General features: G+C 39.4%; 1 long non-coding RNA gene across 1 annotated transcript; it reads left to right on the top strand.

Annotated features, from left to right (window-relative positions):
• Positions 1-1,957: 1,957 nt before the first annotated feature.
• LOC114047850 lies at positions 1,958-6,893 on the top strand. Its single transcript, XR_003569679.1, has 3 exons — positions 1,958-2,205; positions 3,777-3,903; positions 6,808-6,893. It is a non-coding gene; the product is annotated as an uncharacterized LOC114047850 (long non-coding RNA).
• The last annotated feature ends 379 nt before the right edge of the window (positions 6,894-7,272 follow it).

The following is a 7,272-nucleotide window of genomic DNA, read 5'->3' as shown; positions in this document are numbered from 1 at the left end:
CCTAGTACATGGTCAATTTTTGTGTATGTGCCATGTACCGCAGAGAAAAAAGTATATTCCTTTCCATCCCCATTCAGTTTTCTCCAGAGGTCTATCATACCTAACTTTTCTAATGTTCTATTCACTTCCTTAACTTCTTTCTTGCTTATTTTGTGGTTAGATTTATCTAGTTTGGGGGGGGAGGTGAGGTCCCCCCACTAGTATAGTTTTGCTGTCTATTTCTTCCTGTAACTCCCTGAACTTCTCTAAGAATTTGGATGCTATACCATTTGGTGCATATATATTTAGTAATGATATTACTTCATTGTCTATGGTGCCTTTTAGCAGGATGTAATTTCCTTCCTTATCTCTTTTGATAAGATCTATTTTTGCTTTTGCTTTGTCTGAAATCAGGATTGCTACCCCTGTTTTTTTTACTTCAGCTGAAGCATAATATGTTCTGCTCCAGCCTTTTACCTTTACCCTGTGTGTGTCACTCTTTTTCAAATGTGTTTCCTGTAAACAACATATTGTAGGATTATGGTTTTTAATCCATTATGCTATCCACTTCTGTTTTTGGGGAGAGTTCATCCCATTCACATTCACAGTTATGATTACTATCTCTGTCTTTTTCTCCATCTTTTTCCCCCTGTTTATGCTTTTCTTTCTCCTTTCTCCTTTTCCATCCTCACTAGTGTTTTGCTTTTGACCAGCGCCTCCTTCAGTCTTTTAGACTCCCTTCTATTAGCCCTTTCCCTTTTCTTCCCCTTTACCCTTACTGCTTCTTCCCTCCCTTCTATCTCCCTTCCCTTTTCTTTCCCCTAAACTCCCTCATTTTACAGAAGAAGAAACTGAGGCCCAGAGAGGTTAAGTAATTTAGCCAAAATCACAGAGGCAGTAAGCAGCAGAGCCAGGATTTGAACTTAACTCTTGTAAATCCAAATCCAGAGTACTTTCCAGTGTACCACATCACCTCACAAGAAACGTATTCCTTCTCAGATCCTCCAGATCTTTCCTCTTCAGAAAAGGTCTTACATCTTTTTAGCTGCAAGTATTTGTCCCTTCTTTTATTGGTGGTGTTGTTATATTAGCTGTCTTTTTCTTCTCTCGTTCCTTTGTGTGACATTCTTCTATTCTCCAGCCTCTTAAACAAGTGCCAAATGTCTTCTCCTCTACCTCAGATCCACTTTTCCTTCCTCAATGAAGCCCCACTGCCATTTCCTTTAGGATGGCTTCATTGTCCTTAACAATCTGGAGTGTGGAGAGTCATTCCTATTGTCCAGGGGTTTACAACTTTTTGTGTGTCAGTGACCGCTTTGACAGTCTGATGAAGCCTATGGACCTGCTCTCAGAATGTTTTATTGCCTGTATTCATAATTGAAGGAAATACTATCAGTTAGAGGTTAGTGAAAATAAAAATGTAATTTTTCCCATCTAAATTCGTTTATGCCCTCAAATCTATCCATGGACCCAGGTTGCAAACTCTTGTTCTGTTTCTTCATCTTCTCTTCCTGTAGAGAAATAAATCTACACTTGGAAAGGAAGTACTTCAAGAAAGGCTTCAAATAGGAGGGAACACCTGGTACTGATTCTATTCCAGCTGAGATTTACAAGGTGGAGGAGATCCATTGCTCATACAAAAGCTGACTGAAATTTTCCAGGTTATACGGCAAGAGGAGATTATCCCCCAGGAGTTCAAGGATGCTTCCTTTGCCCATCTCTATAAAGATAAAGGAAATATATTGTCCTGTGACAATCATGTTGTGTGTGTGGGAGGTGTCTCTCTTGGTTATTGCTGACAGTTTTTTTTTTTTTTGCGTGAGGCAATTGGGGTTAAGTAACTTGCCCAGAGTCACACAGCTAGTAAGTGTTAATGTGTCTGCGTCCAGATTTGAAGTCAGGTCCTCCTGAATCCAGGGCCGGTGCTCTATCCACTGTGCCACCTAGCTGCCCCCTTGCTGACGATTTTTTGGCCAGAGTCCTCCTTAATAGGCTGATCCTTCACTTGGAAGATTGTCATCTACCTGAGAGCCAGTGTGGTTTCAGAAAGGGCCGAGGAATGGTTGATGTGGTGTTTGTTGCCCAAAAACTCCAGGAGAAATGCCGAGAGCAGAACAGAGGTCTGTACACAGTGAAACTGATACTTAAAGCATGAAGCACCTAGTCCTTCCTTTCAGCTCTACACGGCCCGAATATCTCTCTCAAAGTCCATGAGCTGTGTTCAAGGTAGGTCAGAAGTTGTATTTCACTCTCCTAGGTTCTCTTGAAAGCACTTTAGCAGCTGCAGGGAAGTCAGGGCCTGAAGTCAGGAAGATTCATCTTGAGGAGCTCACAGACTAATGGGAAAGACAACAAGCAAAATAGGAAATAATTAACAGAAGGCACTAGAATTAAAAAGAATTGGGAAAAGAAGGTGAGATTTTAGTTGTGACTTGAAGGAAGTCAGGGAGCCCAGGAGGCAGAGATGAGGAGGGGCAGCATTCCAAGCATGGGGGACAGCCATAAAAAATATACAAGGCCAAGAGATGGAGTGACTGAAAGGCAAGGAGGTAGTGTCACTGGATCAAATGTAAGAACAATCCCTGTTTTTGTTGAGAGTGCCCCTGTCCCACCCCTCACAGGAAGTTTCAGAGAAAGAATGTTACATAAAATGCTAGAGTGCTCCATGGGTTATACTCCAGCCAGAAATGATCGAAGGTTTCCCTGTTTATTGTATAAAGCCCTTTGCTGGGCACTGGAAGAAATAAATAGTTTAGGTAAAAGATGGTCTCTCCCTTCCTGGAGCTTATGCTTTAATAAAACATATTATAAACATAATTAAAATATACAATCATACCTAAGTTCATGAGAGAAATACAAAACAAAGTTCTGTGTAAAGTCTAAGGTAGAAATGTGATGCCAACAGAGTATTGTGGAAGCTTTCATGGAATCTTTTATTGTTTCTTTCTTTCTTTCTATTTTATTTTTTTGGCTAGGCAGTGGGGTTAAGTGACTTGCCCAGGGACACATAGCTAGTAAATGTCAAGTGTCTGAGGTCAGATTTGAACTCAGGTCCTCCTGACTCCAGGTGGTACCACTACTGCTCCTATGGAATCTTTTAGTTTCACTTTAAAAGATGCCATTTAACAGATGATGAGGGGAAGGGAAGACATTTCGTGGATAGTGAGAGTATCAGGAAGGGCAGGATATTAAAGATTGTGTTTGAGGTCAGAGGAAGAACCTGATTTTGGCTATAGAGAGTACATGAAGAGGAATAATTTAAAATTAAGTTGGAAAGGTCAGGGGATATTAGATTATAGAGGCCCTCAAATGTTGGGCAAAGGTGCTTGAACTTTTTTTTTTTTCAGGCACTTTCAAGATCATAGTTTATTTATTACTTCAGGTAAAAAGCTAGCATACAGATTAAATATCCCTTTAGTTTGTAAGCCAAGTCACTGAATAAAAATTGCCCTGAAGATGAAATAAAGACTAGACATCGGAAGAAGCTCATCCTGGCAAAAAGAGTGGAGGTATTTCTACCTGGACTCACACAAATGACTCAGTGATCAGATCCTTGCTTAGCAAAGAACCAAAGCCAGGGGTAAGGAATGCAATAGCCTGGCAGTGCTATTTGTGAAAAGGAAGTGACTCACAAATTCTTAAAAGGAAAACCTGTTTGGTTATAGGTGGCAACATTCCTCTATAAGAATCTGCAGAACTACCCAACAGCCAGGTCTTTGCTTGCTCTTTGTTCATATTAACCCATATGCCAACTGTGGAGCTTGTATTACTTAAATATGAAGTCCTCTCAATCATAGGCTCATGGTGGAATGTGCAAAGGAAGTACTACATGCTTGGAAGATACAGTTTATTGATGCCTTTTATGTTTAACTCATGATCCCCTCCTCCCGCCATTGAATCCAACCTAGTGCTGAAGAAGAACAGGTAAGCAAAATACCAAATACAGAGACCATCTAACATTATTAGTTGTTCCTCACTTCTCAGTCATGAGAGAAAAGATGTATTTTATTATATTTTCTCAGGAATATTAATTGTTTCTCCCATTACTTTGGATTCAAATTCCTTTTACATTTCATTAGCATTTAGGCATATGTTCTCTTTAGTTCTACTTTCTTTACTTTGCATCAATTCATACAAATCTTCCCACATTTCTCTGAATTCTTCATAATTCTCTTTTACATTCATACACCACAATTTTTTCATCCATTCCTGAATTAATGGACACTCATTTTGTTTCCAGGGCAGCTAGGTGGTACAGTAGATAGAACAACAGGCCTGGAATCAGGAAGATCTGAGTTCAAATCTGGCTTCAAACATATACTGGTTATGTAACCCTTAGCAAGTGACTTAACCTCTTTTTGCTTCAATCCACTGGAGAAGGAAATGGCAAACCACTCCAGTATCTTTGTCAAGAAAACCCCAAACAGGGTCACAAAGAATTGGACATGACTGGATAACAAAATTATCATGAGCTTCCATTCTGATGTGTTTCTGCCACTGAGAGTCATCAGTGATTAGCTCCCCACTTCCTTTAACCAATTAACAACAATCATGTTTTACAAAGAGATATTTGCTTTGAAGATATAGCAAGACCAGCAGTACAAACCTTTTTCCCCAACACCTGGAGGTACACTCACCTCAGTCTCTGGGAGAATGTAGAGAAACACAATTCTTTTTTTAAATTTTTAAATTTTTTTATTTTTAGGCAATTGGGGTTAAGTGACTTGCACAGGGTCACACAGCTAGTAAGTGTCAAGTGTTTGGTCTGAGGTCACATTTGAATTCAGGTCCTCCAGACTTCAGGGCCGGTGCTCTATCCACTTCGCCACCCAGCTGCCCCTAAGAAACACAGCTCTTACATAGCATTTGCTCCGCTGAGTTCACTTCTGAGCTCAGCGTAGCTGATAGATGGATAACTTCATACGTCTGCTACAAATGGAGTGGGCCAGGCAGATCCCCTTCCCAACACTTAGCACAGTTCCTGGCTCATTGTATGTGCTTAAAATAAATGTTTATTGACTAATTGACCATACCAGTTAATCTTCTCATCATTGGACCTGCCCCTTCCCCACCTCCCAAGCTTTTTCATTAGTCAACAACTAAGCACATCTGGGCTGGCTATGCTACCCAATGGACAATGTGAGGAATTGTACCCTTTGGTGGCTCTTCTCTATCATCTCCTTTTTTTTTTCCTGAAAAAAGGATCATGAACATGATACCCTTATTTTTCCTTTATCTCATGTCACATTACTCAGTAGGAGCTGGTAGTGGAATCACAGCCCTTAGTTTTAATCCTGGCTCTGCTACTCACAAACTTTGTGATCTTGCTCAAGTTGCTTAACCTCTCTGGGCCTCAGTTTCTTCATTTGTAAAATGAGGAAGTTTGACTAAATAATATCTAAGGTACCTGTTAGTTCTTAAGTCCTATGATCCTAATTCTACTTTAGGTCACCCATTTTAGACTTTCTTCCCCTTTCTTCTTTCCTCTTTCTTCTAACTCCTGCCCAGAAACCTTAAGAAAATCATTCTCCATTTCTATCTATTCAATTTAGCAAACATTTAGTATGTACAAGTATTATGCTATGTACTGGGGACAAAGACGAATGAAATATACTTTACTCTCAGGAAGCTTAGAGTTCTACTAGGGGCATGATATTTACCCAGACGAATATAATGATGATGATAGCTAACATTTATATAGCTTTTACTAGATGCCAGATACTGTTGCTAAGCATTTTACAATTATTATCTTATTTGATTCTCACCACAACTCTGAGAGGAAAGTGCTATTATTATTTTCCTTTTACAAATGAAGAACCTAAAGCAAATAGAAGTTAAGTAACTTGCCTAGGGTCACACACCTCGTAAACCTGTGAGACCAGATTGAACTCAGGACTCCCTAACTCCTGGCTTGACACTATTCACTGTGTCACCTAGCTGCCTGAATATAATATAAGGTAGGGAGTAAAGCAGGACAAAAGAGAATACAAAGTGTTTTAGGAATTTTTGAGCAAGAGAATTAACAGCTGGAAGGATCTGGGAAAGCTACGTAAAGAAAGGAGTACTTGAAGTGAAGTTTGAAGGAAAATAAGGGATCTCAAAATCAGTTGAGAAAGGAGTGCGATCTAGGCTTGTGGGGTAGGGTGGGGCCAGCCTGTTTGAATTATGCAGGTAGGGGATAATAGGATCACAGATTGAGAGTGAGAAAAAACCTCCGAGGTTGTCTAGACCTGAAATGTCAAACTCTTAGGAGGCTGCAGTACTTCCCATTGTGACTGAAGCAGGTAAAACTGTAATTGGGAAATGTTTAGCAAAATAAATAATGATACAGTAAAACACAGATAATGTCATAAGTCAATATGTATAGAATCATATCTGTAGAATCTGTAGAATCGTAATCCTTGGCTGGTAACAGGAAAATGAACTCAACAGCAAGCACGTGCCCTCACTTTTTTCTCTGGTAAAGATGGGAACCCTCTTCCCAACTGAGAATCATAACCTTAATGCTTAGACTAGAATCATTAAGGCAGCACCTCCAGGCCAGGCTGAGCCATTGATTCCTCCCTGCTGACTTTTGTGATTCAAGGGGTGGGAGGAAGGAAGGTATAAGGTACCTCTCCTCTTATCCTAGATTTCCATCCCAATTCATAACAATGTTTTTTCTATCCATACACATTTTGTTTTGCTGCACCTATCATTTCCTAACTAAAACTTTCTCATAAAAAAAATAAAATTAGGAAATAACAACTAATGTAGAGACTGTGACTGGTAGCATGTTTATTTCTGTTTTTGTTTTTGTTTTTTTTGTGGTTTACCATTTGTTAACAGAAACGATGTGGTCTTGACCTATATCTTGCCACTGGACTCTGATGGAGAGAGTGAGGCTGATGACTTTGCACAGCTCTGTCTCACTTAAATCCAATTCACTTGCAAGTCAAGACATCACTCTCCTGATGTTACTGGTCCTCTTCCAGAACAACAGAAAGGATGTATATTTTCACTTTAGTAAGTAAAAAAATCTAACGTTGTCAACCGAATTTTCCTGAGTTTTATTGCTTTTTAAAATCATTGGCTTCATCCGTACATAGAAATAGGCATAATGAAATACTAGTGCTATTAATCTGTAAAACCTTTGAAAATGCTTAGAAATTCCTTTCAGAATCTCTACAGAAGGCTATCTATCCTTTGAAGTAAGCCAATACCTCTTCAAGAACAAGCATTCAAGATCAAAAAACAACAACCTATTTCTTATTCAATTTGTTATTTTTCTGCTTTAAATGGTAGTATTGCAAG

The sequence above is a fragment of the Vombatus ursinus genome, unplaced genomic scaffold (genome assembly GCF_900497805.2).
Source record: "Vombatus ursinus unplaced genomic scaffold, bare-nosed wombat genome assembly UNPS02014791.1, whole genome shotgun sequence".
Taxonomy (NCBI): Eukaryota; Metazoa; Chordata; class Mammalia; order Diprotodontia; family Vombatidae; genus Vombatus; species Vombatus ursinus.
The sequence above is the reverse complement of the archived record's forward strand: the minus strand, read 5'-3'. Positions and strand labels throughout refer to the sequence as shown.